Source organism: Mastomys coucha, unplaced genomic scaffold, assembly GCF_008632895.1.
Source record: "Mastomys coucha isolate ucsf_1 unplaced genomic scaffold, UCSF_Mcou_1 pScaffold11, whole genome shotgun sequence".
In the NCBI taxonomy this organism is placed as follows: Eukaryota; Metazoa; Chordata; class Mammalia; order Rodentia; family Muridae; genus Mastomys; species Mastomys coucha.
The window spans coordinates 29252882-29268398 of record NW_022196893.1 but is presented as its reverse complement, the minus strand read 5'-3'; the positions used below and the strand labels follow the sequence as shown (position 1 = coordinate 29268398).

Here is a 15517-nt window from a genome sequence, read left to right as displayed (position 1 = left end):
CTTAGGAGGCTGCGTTCCTGTCTCAGTAGAAGTCTGTACCCACTGGTCTTTTTGTCAGCTTGACACAAATTAAGGACACCTGGAAAGACAGAACCCCAGTTAAGGTGTAGCTGCCCCCAGACTGGCCTGTGGACACGTCTCTGAGACATTTTCTTGGCTGCTAACTGATGCCAAACCCATTGTCTTAGTCAGGGTTTACTGCTGTGAACAGACACCATGACCAAGGCAAGTCTTATAAGGACATTTAATTGGGGCTGGCTTACAAGTTCAGAGGTTCAGTCCACTATCATCAAGGTGGGAACATGGCAGCATTCATGCAGGCATGGTGCAGGAGGAGCTGAGAATTCTACATCTTCATCTGAAGGCTGCTAGCAGAATACTGACTTCCAGGCAGCTCTGGTAAGGGTCTTAAGTCCACACCCACAATGACACACCCACTCCAACAAGTCCACACCTCCTAATAGTGCCACTCCCTGGGCCAAGCACATCCAAACCGTCACACCCACGGTAGGTGGCATTACCCTTGGCAGGTGATGCTTAGTTGTAAAAGAAAGGTAGGTGAATCCAAACACAGAAGCAAGCCAGCAAGCAGCATTCTCCTATAGCCCCACCTTAGTTCCTGTCCCCAAGTTCCAGTCCTGAGCTCCCTACAACAATGGAGTTAACCTATAAGCCAAATAAACCCCGCCCCCAGGTTGGCTTTGGTCAATATTTTACCACAGCAATAAATAAACCAGGAGGGAACGTATCGTGGGGCAAGTGAGCCCTGCGACCAAGGGAACACTGGGATGATGGTCCTGACCAAGCCTTTTGGAGGGGATTGTAGAAGCTTTTTTTTTTTTTTTTTTTTTTTTTTTTTTGGTTTTTTTGAGACAGGGTTTCTCTGTGTAGCCCTGGCTGTCCTGGTACTCACTCTGTAGACCAGGCTGGCCTCGAACTCAGAAATCCACCTACCTCTGCCTCCCAAGTGCTAGGATTAAAGGCATGCGCCACCACCGCCCTGCGGATTGTAGAAGCATTTGAAACTTTAGGCTCGAAAGTTTTTGAGTGCTTAAAGCTGGGTGAGCTGTTCTGTGGGAATCTGGAAGATGCTGCTGAGAGACTGCGGGTGACAGAGGCGAGGCATGGCTTGTGAAGTTCCCTGGGGAGAGCAAAGACTATCCGGGATGTTTGTGTGATATTTGGGGTTAGTGATCTGTGCAAGTGAAACCTCTGCTTTACCAGGATAATCTTGGCTGGTTGGCCGGGGCTGAAGACTCAGCTGTGGTTAATTAAGAGATCAGTGTCATTGAGGAGGAAGAATTTTCTAGGTGAGGGTGTCGTTTCCTTGGGCTCTTCACACAGAAGAAGAATTTGTTTCTTCGGGGGCAACTTAACAAATGGCTTCTCACCATTTCAGCCCGTTTGGAAATGAATTATACTCATACTTGTGTAACATGGTTTGTGCACCAGAACCATAGTCTAAGAATATCTTTGTGGTCCTGAGCAGATACATTTTTTTAAACAGGGCTCGTTATGTACCACATGGTGGTCTTGAACTCTTGATCTTCTTGCCTCAGACTCCTGGGTTGCAAATGTGCACTACTGGAACTAATAGTGAAATATCCTAGTTAGTTAGTTAGTTAGTTAGTTAGTTAGCTAGCTAGCTAGCTAGGTAGTTAGTTGGTTAGTTACTTATGTGTTGGCTTGTTTGTTTGTTTGTTTTATTAGGGAGTTGCACACAAGTTCAAAAGTACCTGTTGGAGGGCAAAAGACAATTTGCAGGAAGTAGGTCTCCTTCAACCTCAGGTCGGGCTTGGCAGCAACTGCCCTAACACACGGAGCCGGCTGCCCAGTGGTGGGCACAGTCAAAAGACTGTGATCAAATGGAGGCCTTCATGCCCCTTGCTCACATCTCTTCCTGTCTGTTCTAAAATAAAACCAAACAAGAGCTCTCTGAGATGACCCAATAGATAGCAGGATATAAAAAGCTGAGTCTCCCCAGGACCGCAGCACTGGATCTAATCAAACACCAAGCATGGGTTCTAAAAGCCGCTTTCTGGGGACTGAGGTCAGTCCTGAAATAGCCCAAGGTAGCCAATCTCAACAAAGCAGCTTGCTTTCCACAGACTTATCCAGGTCTCCGAGAAGCAGAGGCAAACTTTAAATGAAATTTGTTGGTGACTGTCTGAATCAAGTGAATTAAACTGGGGCCAGATTCTCCTCAGAGGGTCATCCCAAGGGCTCATCTGGCTCATCTACCATTATTGCAAGCCCACCTCCAGGTGCTTGGATCATTAAACTCTACGCCTCCTTACCAGAGGGCCTTAAAGACACTGCTCAGCAGAGCAGGCAATTAGCCATGACACTCCCAGTGTGGCAGGGCAAAAACCTGCTCACAGTTTCACATAATTAACACTGGGATCTCTGCTGTTTCAGTTTCAGTAAGCTCTGTGGGACATCATGGCTCCCTCTTCCATATTCGTGACATTAGTGTTCGGGGGACATTATCTTTCATAGAAAAAGATTGTGGAGAAATGTTCCAAGAAATGGAGATGGAGTGTGGAGATAGTGAAACCTAAAGTTATAATCTGAGGCCCCAGATAAGGAAGACAGGAAATAACCGAGATGCAAGAGAGAAAAACTCGGTGAATTTTGAACTCTGAAGCAAGCTAGCTCTGTTCTCTCTTCCTCGGGCAAGCCGTTAGGCCGGGGTTGTGTGTTAGCTTCTTTGTTTACTTTGAGGCAGGCTTTCTCTGTGTAGCCCTGGCTGTCCTGAAACTCACTCTGCAGACCAGGCTGGCCTCGAACTCTCAGAGATCTGCCTACCTCTGCCTGCCGAGTCCCGTGTTCCATCACACCCAGATTGTAAGCACAATTTTAAAGATGTTGACAATAGTTGGAAGGAAGGAGTAATGATCCCCCGGGGGGGGGGGAGGGAGTGGGGGGGGCGGGGGTTTGCGGGGGGGCTTGAAAGCCAGGAGACGGATTTGTGGCTGAGTTCTGCTAGGAAAGAAACTGTTAAACAGTGGCTCACCTCTGAGCTCAGCTCTGTGATATAACCACAGCCTTTAAACCCAGTCCCAAAGCTGTTTATGATCTTCGCACAGGGACAGTGTAGCAGACTCAAAAGCTCCCCAACACTTCTCTCCTTCCAAGGTCCACAAACAATGCCTCATTTCTTGCCTGGCACTTTCCCCTTTCACACCACCCCGTCTCCCCCACCCTCACGCCCCCCTTACATTCCTCCCCTTTCACTTATAACAAAAGTCATACAGAAAGCACACACTCGTATACATACACTTAACCAGTTCTGACTCTTCCATTTCACAGGAATGGAATGGTGGTAGTTTTTAAATCTTGCTTCTTTTGCACAGCATTCTTGTAAACATCACCAGTGTGTCACCAGGGACAGAGGTTTGTGTGTCTCTCTGTCCTGTTGTGTTCTGTTACATGAATGCACCATATTGTGTTTTTGAATTATTTCTTGTGTTTCTGAGGTTGTAATTACATCCTTTCCCATTCCCTTTCCTCCCCCAAACCCTCCCATACATGCCTCCTTGCTCTCTTTCAAGTTCCTGGCTTTCCCTTTTTTAAATTGGTGTGTGTGTGTGTGTGAGTGTATGTTTTCCCATATACATGAATATGACCTGCTCAGCCTGTATAATGTTACTTCTCTGTATGTTTTCTGGGTTGACCATAACCAATCAGTATGCTCTTGGTGGGGCAGCAGGGTGGGAGGGGATGGGGGCAGGGCGGGGGTAGTGAGAGACACGATTTCTCCCACTCTCGGCATTTTTTAGTTGCCTGTAGTTCTATGTGTAAGGCTAAGGCCTTGTGAGCCTTCGCCCACATTGTATTTTATCCACATCCTCCTGTCAGGGAGCCCTTCTGCTGATCATGTCTGCTGTCACTGACAGTCCTGCTGTGAATATCTTGGTGTGGGTCTCCTGTATTCATAGCACAGGTTTCTCTATACTTTATGCATGGCTGGGTTTGCTGAATTACAGACTCCAGCTCTACTGTAGTAAATTATCTTACAGTCAACCGACAGGGTAGAAGTTCTCGAAGCCCGTGGTCTCATAGGGTATGACTTCATTGACTCACCATGACCAAAGCAACTCAGGGTGGAAAGGGTTCACTCAACTGATACTTCATATCACTTTTAATCATCAAAGGATATCAATGACAGGCAGGAACTCAGAGGCAGGCGCTGATGCAGAGGCCATGGAAGGGTGCCGCTTACTGGCTTGTTCCTCATAGCTTTCTCAGCCTGCTTTCTTATAGAACTCAGGAGCACTAACTAGCCAAGGGATGGTACCATCCATAATGGGCTGAGCCTTCCCCATCAATCACTAAGAAGGTGTCCTAGAGGCCTGCCTACAGCCTGATCTTACAGAGACATTTTCTCAACTTTGGCTCCCTCCTCTCTGATGACTCTAGCTTGTGTCAAATTGACATGACACTAGTCAGCACTCCCACATTCTCACCAACACTTTGTATCATCAGACTTTTATCGATTTGCTTTCTATGGAATTCCAGTTTCTCAGAATAAGACTTATAGCATAGTGGTACATATTAAATATTGAGTAGTAGTAAATGTTTCATAGTTTTTCAAACATAAGAATTTTATGTTTGTCTTTTTGTTACTGATGAAGAGCTTAATTCCATTGCAACTGAAGAATACTTCTTATGTAATTTTAGCTTTTAAAATTTGTTAACACCTGAATAAAAGCAAGTTGTTGCTTATAACTATTGCACAGGTAACAAAAACAAACACCTGTGTTCTGTAGATGTATCTATTCAGTCTAGGTTTTGCTGTTCTTCGGTGGGTTTTTTGGCAGGGTTCTTTTTTTTTAAAGATTTATTTATTATAAATAAGTACACTGTAGCTGTCTTCAGACGCACCAGAAGAGGGCATCAGATCTCATTACCGATGGTTGTGAGGCACTATGTGGTTCCTGGGATTTGAACTCAGGACCTTCGGGAAAGCAGTCAGTGCTCTTACCCACTGAGCCATCTCACCAGCTCTTTTTTGGTTTTTTTGAGACAGGGTTTCTCTGTGTAGCCCTGGCTGTCCTGGAACTCACTCTGTAGACCAGGCTGGCGTCAAACTCAGAAATCCACCTGCCTCTGCCTCCCAAGTGCTGGGATTAAAGGCGTGTGTCACCACCGCCTGGTTCAGTCTAGTTTGTAACAAATGTGTACATCATTTATAAAATGTCCTGTGTCTGAGTAACTTTCTTTCTTTTTAAGATTTATTTATTTATTTTATGTATGTGAGTGCACTCTAGCTATACAGATGGTTGTGAACCTTCATATGGTTTGTTGGGGATTGGACTTTTAGGACCTCTGCTTGCTCCAGTCAGCCCTGCTCACTCCAGTCAACTCTACTCACTCAGTCCCTGCTTGCTCCTGCCCCAAGATTTATTATTATACATAAGTACGCTGTACCTGTCTTCAGACGCACCAGAAGAGGGCGTCAGATCTCATTATGGGTGGTTGTGAGCCACCATGTGTTGCTGGGATTTGAACTCAGGCCCTTCAGAAGAGCAGTCAGTGTTCTTACCTGCTAAGCCATCTCACCAGCCCCCTGAGTAACTTTCTTTACTTATATGGCAAGAATTGTTACTATCTTACTCCACTAATTTTCTGAGCTTAGTCTTGTATGTTCTGGAGTGATGCACATACAATTAATATTTAATTTAATAAAGTTGATTTGATAATTTTTTATTTAGTTAGTTTTATGTGTATGAATGCTTTTCCTTCATGTATGTGTACCATGTGTGTACCTGGTAGCGCTCAGGGGTCAGAAGAGGGCATCAGAGCACCCAGAACTGGAGTTAGGTTGGCTGTGAGCCACCATGTGAGTTCTGGGAACCAAACCTGGGTGCTCTGAAAGAGCAACTCCAGTTCCAGAGTGTCCGATGGCCTCTTCTGACCTCTGGGAACACCAGTCACACACAAGGTGCACACGCAGACGTGCAGACGAAACACCTAAATACAAAAGATAAAATATAAAGCTACTTTTTAGAAATAGATTTACAGATTAAAAGAAAAAGTCCTGACAATAGTCATTGCGGTGGCATTTCCTAGCCTGACATTAACAAAGCCACTTTAGTCCGTTTTAACGTGGATTGGTTTTGTGCCACATCTTTCTCCGTCTTCCATCTCTCATATCTGTTCTTTTATTTTTAAAGAGGGGTTTGTGGTTTGTGCCAGGTTTCTTTTTCTTTTTAAAAAAATATTTTTTTAAAGATTCATTTATTTATTTTATGTATATGAATGCACTGTAGCTGTCTTCAAACACACCAGAAAAGGGTATCAAATCCCATTACAGATGGTTGTGAGCCACCATGTGGTTGCTGGGAATTGAACTCTGTCAGTGCTCTTAAACGCTGAGCCATCTCTCCATCCCAGATCTTAGAAAGCAGACACCGGCATATCTCTATGAGTTCCAGGCCATCTAGGGTGACATAGTGAGACACAGTCTCCAAAATAAATAAGTAAACAAGCAAATATAATAAATAATAAAATTATGATTTTATTTATTTTATTTACTTATAAAATAAAAGCTAGTTTTCTATATGTAGTTTGTGCTAGCTTTTTTTTTCTTTTTATCTACCTTGACCATCTCTGCTCTCTAATTATAATGGCATGGTAGACCACGGGATTTATTTCAATCATTAATAAGATTAAACTCTGGTCATACTGCTATTTGTTTTCTATTACTTCCGTCTGTTCTGTGTCCACTTTTGCTTGCTTTCCTCCCTTTGTTTAGATTAAATGAATTTTAAGACGGTTCCTTTCCACCTCCACCGTTTGCTCCTCAGCTCTTGTTTTCTTCTCTGTCTGTTCTGTCATCATTATTCTTGAGATGTCCTTTCCCACAATTCCTTGCAATGGTGAACCTTTTTATCTGCGTTGTCTGCTGTAGTGGCCACGGCTGGGTGTGGCTGCTGGATGACTGAAGTGTGACTGCCATGATTAAGAAACGGAGTATTTGCTTCTCTTTGTCTCAAATCAGTCTTGCTCTAAATAATAGGCAGTCACATGTGCATTCTGAGTACAGAAAATTCAAGTCGGATGATTGACAGCCAGCCGTCACAAACACATATAGTGCAACTGAGCATCAGTAAGACCCGGAGTAGAGATTCTAGTCTGGTTCCATTCACTGTGGTCACTAGCACTGTTTGCTCTGTAACTCGAAGTGTGAAATGGGTCTGAGTTTGCAAGTGTACTGTCTGTCAATCAAAGCATCCAGCCCTTAACTAAGAAGCCACACCTGGCAAGTGGCTAGCCCGCTGGGCGGTAGGTCCAGCCACACAGCTCATACCTAACCCTGTAGCTCTGGTTCACTTCCCTGCCATGCAAGAACCCTGTGACAATGTGCTTTCGATGCCTCCCACAACCTTTGCGGTTTTGTTATACGCATTTATTTTATTTATGTGCCATAAAACTCCAATTAAGTCTCACTATGTAGCCCGGGCTGTTCTAGAACTCACTATATAGACCAGACTGGCCTCAGACTCAGAAACACCCACCTGCTTCTGTCTCTCCAGTGCTGGGATTACAGGCATGTACCACCACATGCAACTTGTTTCTATCTTAAATACTTACCATTTCAAGAGATTAAAAAGTAAAAATAGGGCTGGTGAAATGGCTCAGCGGTTAAGAGCACTGACTGCTCTTCCAGAGTTCAAATCCCAGCAACCACATAGTGGCTCATAACCATCCATAATGAGATCTGACGCCCTCTTCTGGTGCGTCTGAAGATAGTTACAGTGTACTTATATATAATAATAAATAATTGGGGCTGGTGAGATGGCTCAGTGGGCAGGAGCACTGACTGCTCTTCTGAAAGTCATGAGTTCAAATCCCAGCAACCACATGGTGGCTTACAACCACCCGTAATGAAATCTGATGCCCTCTTCTGGTGGTCCAAAGACAGCTACAGTGTACTCATTTATAATAATAATAAATAACTAAAAAATTATTTAAAAAGTAAAAATACTTTTATATTTCATCAAAATGTATCACCTTTCTCCCCTTATGTTCATTCAAATTTCTACACACTATGAATTTTCTCCTGCCTAAAGAACTCCAACAGGTCTCCTTTTGTCTCTCAAAGTATGTCACTTTCATTGAAAGATTATCATTTGGGAGGAATAGTGGTGGCACATGCCTTTAATTCCAGCACTCCAGAGGCCAAGGCAAGGGGATCTCTGAGTTCCAGACCAGCTGGTCTAAGGAGCAAGTTTCAGGACAGAGAAACCCTGTCTCAAAAGAACAAAACCAACCAACAAACAAACAAGAAGAAAGGAAGAAAGGTTGTTTGCTGGGAAAAGCAGAGAGACTTCTGGGCTGGCTTTTCCTTTGCCTTCCATAGATTTTGCTGGTCATGGTTCATTAAGTAGTCATTCATCATGCCCAGAGACGAAAGAAGAAATTAGATAACCTGAAAGTGAAGATCAAACTTGACCTAAGGAAGTCAACACCCCTAATTAGCAGGAAGTTGTCTATTGATCAAGTTATCCTTTTTTTTCCTCTGGTATCTAGTGAGAGGGTTGAAAGGATGGGAAAGGGTGGAGGAAAGAAAAAGTCACAAAGTAGCAAACACTGGTTACATAAATGCATGTTCACAGTCTTGTCAACAACAAAAGAAACTACAGGTCAGCCTAATAGAATTTCACTTTTTGCTTTGAATGAATAAAGTGTGTTCTCATATTTTAAAATCAAATTGCCTGGCTTGGCAGCATGCCTTTAATCCCAGCACTCAGAAGGCAAAGGCAGGCAGATCTCTTAGTTTGAGACCAGCCTGGTTTGCAGAGTGAGTGCCAGGATAGTCAAAGCTACACACACACACACACACACACACACACACACACACACACACACACAATTTGTCTCAGAAAAAAAGCAAATTGCATGAATTTTTAGCCTATTTTAAAGATCTAAATGCTTGACTTTTAAAATCGTTTGTGTCCAAGGCTACTTTTTCTATTATACCTTTCTCTTTGTTTCTAGGAGTTCCTCTGGTATTAAAGAAATTACCTTTTCCCCATGGTCCCCATTGCAAACACTATCTTCAATGGAGCATTTTTCCTTTGGCTTTTCTAAAAGTCCTCTGGTCATGCAAATTTTAAATTTATGTCATAGCAGCCTTCTGTTGATTTTGAATTTAATCATGGAGATGGTTTGCCCACTACCCCTGTGGGTCAGTTGGGGAGATCTACCCACATTTTCGCCTAGGACACACATACACACACATACACACACACACACACACACATGCACACACATACATACACCTACACACACCTACACACACACATACACACATATATACACACATACACACACATGCACCTACATACACATACACACATATATACACACATACACACACACACATACATACACCTACACACACACACATACACACACATACACACATATATACACACATACACACTACACACATACACCTACACACACATACACCTACCCACACATACACCTACCCACACATACACGTGCACACACATACACACATATATACACACATACACATACACACATATACACATATATACATGCACACATACACACACATGCACACACATACACATATACACACATACACACATATACACATACACACACATATATACTCACATACACATACACACACACATACATACACATACGCACATGCACACACACTCAGACATCCCAAAATAATTTATTTTAAAAGTTTTCTGTTGGGCTAGAGAGATGGCTCAGGGGTTAAGAGCACTGACTGCTCTTCCAAAGGTCCTGAGTTCAAATTCCAGCAACCACATGGTGGCTCACAACCATCCATAATGAGATCTGATGCCCTCTTCTGCTGTGTCTGAAGACAGCTACGGTGTACTTACATATAATAAATAAATAAATCTTTAAAAAAAGTTTTCTGTTTTATATCTTTATTGGATACTAAATGTGTACACATTTTAAACTAATATCTAAACCTTTTCTTTTCCTCTGTCAGTGTATTATTTTCATATGAAGCAATTGTATGCCCATGTAATTATGAAGGCTTAATATATTTTAAATGTTGGGTGGGACAGACAGGCCCTCCTCATTGCTTTCCAGGGTGGGACAAACAGACAGGCCCTCCTCATTGCTTTCCAGGGTGGGACAGACAGACAGGCCCTCCTCATTGCTTTCCAGGGTGGGACAGACAGACAGGCCCTCCTCATTGCTTTCCAGGATGGGACAGACAGACAGGCCCTCCTCATTGCTTTTCATTCTGGTACTTTCCTGGATATTCTTGGGTTTTGGTTTGGTTTGGTTTGGTTTGGTTTTGGTTAGTTGGTTGGTTTTGGGTTGGGTTGGTTTTTTTTTTTTTTTTTTTTTTTTTTTTTTTTTTTTTTTTTTTTTTTTTTTTTTTTCATTTGCTAGTGTTTTCTTTTGCTTTCTCTGCAGTTTTTTTGCACCTTGTATTATCTTGTATTTTAGTGGCAATGTAACATTTATATTTAATTGGAAAAGTTGTTTGAAGTTTTTCTTTCCTTTACTTTGAAATGGGGTTTGGATTAAAGGTTTAAAAGCTCCACTTTGAACCACTTTAGTTACTTTTAGGAAGATTTTTTAAAAACATGTATATATTGTAAGGGTTCACCGTTGGCTGAAAAATGGTACACCCCAGACTCAAATAGTCTGAAAAAGCAAAGTGAGGTTTTTTCTGCAGAAGTCCAGCATGCTGGGGTCTCCCATTCCAAGATGGAGACAGCCAAATGAGCTCACAGGCCTGATTTAAAGCACTTTAGGGGAATTCCGGGGTAGGTGACCTTTCTTTATCTTTCTCCATCTCTAGGGACATTCCAGAACCATTACTGCTGCGCAGGGCAGGAAACTGTTGCTGACCCATTGCCCTTGCTTCAGGCCAGATGACGGGGCAACTTCTGATGACAGGGCAGTTTCTGACCAGTTGCCTGAAGCCTAGAGGTTTTTTCCTACTAACTGACTTGCCTGACTTGCCCAGTTCTTAGGCCTAGTTTCTTAAACTGCAGATTTGAAGCCTGTCATGGAGTCAGCCCAGCTGACTCACTATACAGTGTTTTAATTGCTTCATTAAAACAAGAGAACCCCCAGCAAGGCACGGTGGTGCACGCCTTTAGTGTCAGCACTTGGGAGGCAGAGGCAGGCAGGTCTCTGAGTTTGAGGCCAGCCTGGTCCATATAGTGAGTTTCAGGGCAGCCAGAGATACTCTCTCTCTCTCTCTCTCTCTCTCTCTCTCTCTCTCTCTCTCTCTCTCTCTCTCACACACACACACACACACACACACACACACACAACAACAACAACAACAACAACAACAGAAATCTATTTAGCTCTAAAATTATTTTGATTTTTTTCTGGGGGAGAGGAAAAATCTCCCACTTTTCTTAATGGGTTCTTGTAATTTTTCAAAGCTTTGCTTACTTTTTATCCCTCCTGAGAAGTCTTCACTGAGCTCCCGGAGGTGCCAAGACCTTCCCCGGCTGTCCACTGAACATTGTTCATTCTTGTGTAACTCCATTTCATTAAATAGCACATTAATGAAGTGACAGCCTCCAGTAGGCCGTTGTCTTGAGGATAGACATCCTAGACTGCCTTCGCTTGTTACCGTGCCAAGCATTGCGCTCTGCACATAGTAGGAGCTTCAATGAGAGGTTGATGAGTTCACCTTGAAACAGATCTGTCTCAGCCCATCTGGATGGTCTCCATTCATCTTCTTCCTACCCTAGCTTTGTAGTGGCTCCTTAGTTTATGCACGAGCACACACGGGCCTGGGAGGAGGAGGAGGCATGTTGCTCTGATCACTACCAACCCCGACTAATTCTGACATTAAAATATGTCAAATCCTTCCACATCTCTGTGGCAGCCGCCTCTAGCCCCATCATTAATGCCTAGACTTCATAGGCTACTACTGTTCTCATGTCTTTGATCCTTGCCCTGCGCACATGTAAATGAGTTTTCCTCAGGATGGTCCTTTAAAAATGCTGGCATGGGGGCCGGAGAGATGGCTCAACCATTAAGATTATCAACTGCTCTTCCTGAGCAGAGTCCTGAGTTCAAATCCCAGCAACCACTGTAATGGGACTAGATGTCCTCTTCTGGAGTGTCTGAAGACAGCTACATGGGTTGGTGAGATGGCTCATCAGGTAAGAGCACCGACTGCTCTTCCAAAGGTCATGAGTTCAAATCCCAGCAACCACATGGTGGCTCACAACCATCTGTAATGAGATCTGACACCATCTTCTGGTGTGTCTGAAGATAGCTACACTGTACTTACATATAACAACAAATAAATCTTAAATATATATATATATAAAAAGACAACTACAGTGTACTCATATACATAAAATAAATAAATCTTTTTAAAAAGATTGCTGGCATGGCGATTCATTGGCCTAAAACCCAATAGTGGGCTCCCATTCTCTGGAGACAGTTCAGTAACTCTAGCGTGTCCCCCACAAGTCATCACCTGGTTTCGAGTCTCCCTACTGTTCTTAGCCTCCGTTTGTGTCATCCACTATCTGCTCTGACCTCTTTCTCTTCTCTCAAAGCCTTTGTACTCTCTGCTGCTCGATATGCTTCAATAGCACGTCTTTTTGTTTTGTTTTGGTTTGGTTTGGTTTGGTTTTTTGGTTTTTTCGAGACAGGGTTTCTCTGTGTAGCCCTGGCTGTCCTGGAACTTACTCTATAGACCAGGCTGGCCTCGAATTCAGAAATCCGCTTGCCTCTGCCTCCCAAGTGCTGGGATTAAAGGCATGTGCCACTACCGCACAGCACATAGGAGTAGCCCAGCAGCTGAATTCAACCACCAGTAGGTAGGAACAATTCTCCAGTGGCTGCTGGGATTCGAACCTGGTACCTTCTACAGCACACTTGGCACTCTTAGAGCTGAACTATCGAGGCTAGGCTCAGTATCACTTCTTGAACCTTCTCCTCACCTTTAATCTGGTTTTCCCACTCATCTTCCAGATCTGTATTCAAGGAACTGTTTCTTGACTGTAGAGGAATTTTAATCCAGCAACATGGCTACTCTCGAGAGGGGTCATCTGGCCTTCCACCCTGAAAGTCCCTCATTGAATAATCCCATTGTTCTTCAACTTTCTGTCCTATTCTAGTATGCAATGTAACAACATATAATATGCTGAGATGATAAATAACAAAAGTGTACTCGTCACAGTAATAGACATTTGAAGTTCACGATCGGCATGCCGATTCGTGTGTGGTGGGAGCCTGTCTGTCACAGATCATCGTTCTTTCACTTTCATCCCTCCTGACAGGCAGAAAGAATCTCTCCGGGGTCTCTCAGAAGGGCATTGGCCACATTCACAAGCAATCACCGTTGAGAGCTCATTCCCTACACTATCCTAGGGACTAAGACTTCAGCATACACGCTTTGGAAAGACATATGCGCTGTATGGCGTAAGACATGTGTGTTCTGTATGGTGTGCATGGCTATTGTGACTCTGCAGGTAGTCAGGCGGTTTTGTAATACGGATTTCTCCCGTGGAACTGTAATTTCCCTGGAGTCAGGATGTGTTTATCTTGTTCTTGGCAGTATCATCAGTATCTCTCGTGGTTAACAGACGTAGTAATAGCATTTAATAAGTATGGGTTGAAAGGACAGAAGGATAAATGAATGAATCTATAAAAAAAAAAAAATCGAAGAGTCAAGACAATTTACTTTGGGGAAGAAGCCTGAAAGAGCAAACACTCTCTTTGACCTCTAGGGGGAGACTTACTCCTCTCAGAAGAGGCAAAGGCCACGCCTAATTTACTTTTCAGTCTCCTATGCTTCAGGCAACCTGGTTGGTCTCTTCTTTACTAAGACACTCCGCATTTGTCTCAACCAGATATTCTCAAACTGTGGGCCCTGACCCCACAGGAGTCGCTCAAGACCATCAGGGAAAACCGATTATGATTCCTAACTATAGCAAAAATCCAATTTATGAAGTAGCAATAAAATAACTTCTCGTAACAGTAGCAAAATTACAAGTTATGAAGTAGCAATGAAATAATTTTACAGTGGTGGGTCACCACATGAGGAACTGCGTTAAAGCACTGGGAAGGTTAGGAACCACTGGTCAACCAAACCAGTCAACCATACCAGAAAGTGGGCATCTCAAATATCTTTTTTTTTTTTAAAGATTTATTTATTTATTATATGTAAGTACACTGTAACTGTCTTCAGACACACCAGAAGAGGGCATCATATCTCATTATGGATGGTTGTGAGCCACCATGTGGTTGCTGGGATCCGAACTCATGACCTTCAGAAGAGCAGTTGGCACTCTTAACTGCTGAGCCATCTCTCCAGCCCTCAAATATCTTATTTCCCTTCCATAGATAAGAGGAAAAAAAGACGTTCCTGCAAGAGGTCATCCGCTTAGGTGTTTGCCAAATAATTAAACTGCAATGCTTATGTTCTTGGGAAAATGTAGCACGTATATGTTATTTCAATACTATCATTAATGTTAATTGAGTTTTTACTGTAATTCTTCAGTATATCTCAGGCATTCTTTCTCTATGAAGATCTAAGTGCTTTTGAATTATTTCTGCTAGTGGAAAATATTGAGACTCTGTAGGACAAAATTAAGGCAATTTTTATTAAAAAACAAACAAACAAATAATTCATTAAATTTTCCTGAGCCCTGGAGAAAATGAAAAGCAAAAAGATGAAGCATTTGAAAGTTGAGAGAGTGTTTGCCTCAGGCGAGTTCTGAAAGACACCCTTGTTTAATCTTGAGGTGTCTCGGGAGCTACTCCAACTGCACACTAACGCCGCTCTGCTCCAGTGGGCTAGCTCAGCCTGCATCCTGCCTCCTTCCGACTTTCTCTTTATTATACTTCAGTTTTCCCCTGATGTGACCCCTGAGCCCCTTTTCTTTCTCAGCTCAGAAAAGACAGTCTCCCGTCCCTGTCGCTGTCTTGATTGTGGTTACTATTGCTACAATAGGCATCGCAGTCCAAAGCAACCTGGGGAAGGTTCGCTTGGCTTACATAGCCTGAGTCACAGTCCAGGGAGGGAAGGCAAGGCAGGAACTCAAACCTGACAGGAACCTGGAGACAGGAGCAGACAGACGCGGCGGCCGTGCAGGGTGCTGCTTCCTGTACCTGATGCCTGGCTCAGCCTGCTTTTGTTTTGTTCTGTTTTTGCATGTGACTATATTGTAAGTACATGCTTAATTTTTTCCCTGAGAATAGATTTTTTTATACAATATATTTTAATTACAGTTTCCCCTATCCCAACTCCTCCCAGATCCTATCCATCCACCCAACTCTCTCTCAGAAAACAATATAATATTGTCTCTGAAATATATAATAATGTATAATTACAATAAGTTAATATGATTTAAAAAATTGAATAGGACAAAACAGGTGAAAAAAAGAGCCAAAGAAAAAGCATAAGAAATACATACAGATGCTAGACACACACACACACACACATACACACACACACACACACATACACACACACATACACACACACATACAC

The 15517-nt window shown here is 43.0% G+C and overlaps 1 protein-coding gene across 3 annotated transcripts in view; it reads left to right on the top strand.

Annotated features, from left to right (window-relative positions):
• The window catches only part of Asb8 (ankyrin repeat and SOCS box containing 8), a 33737-nt gene that overhangs the window by 958 nt on the left and 17262 nt on the right, over positions 1-15517 (top strand). The window lies entirely within an intron of this gene.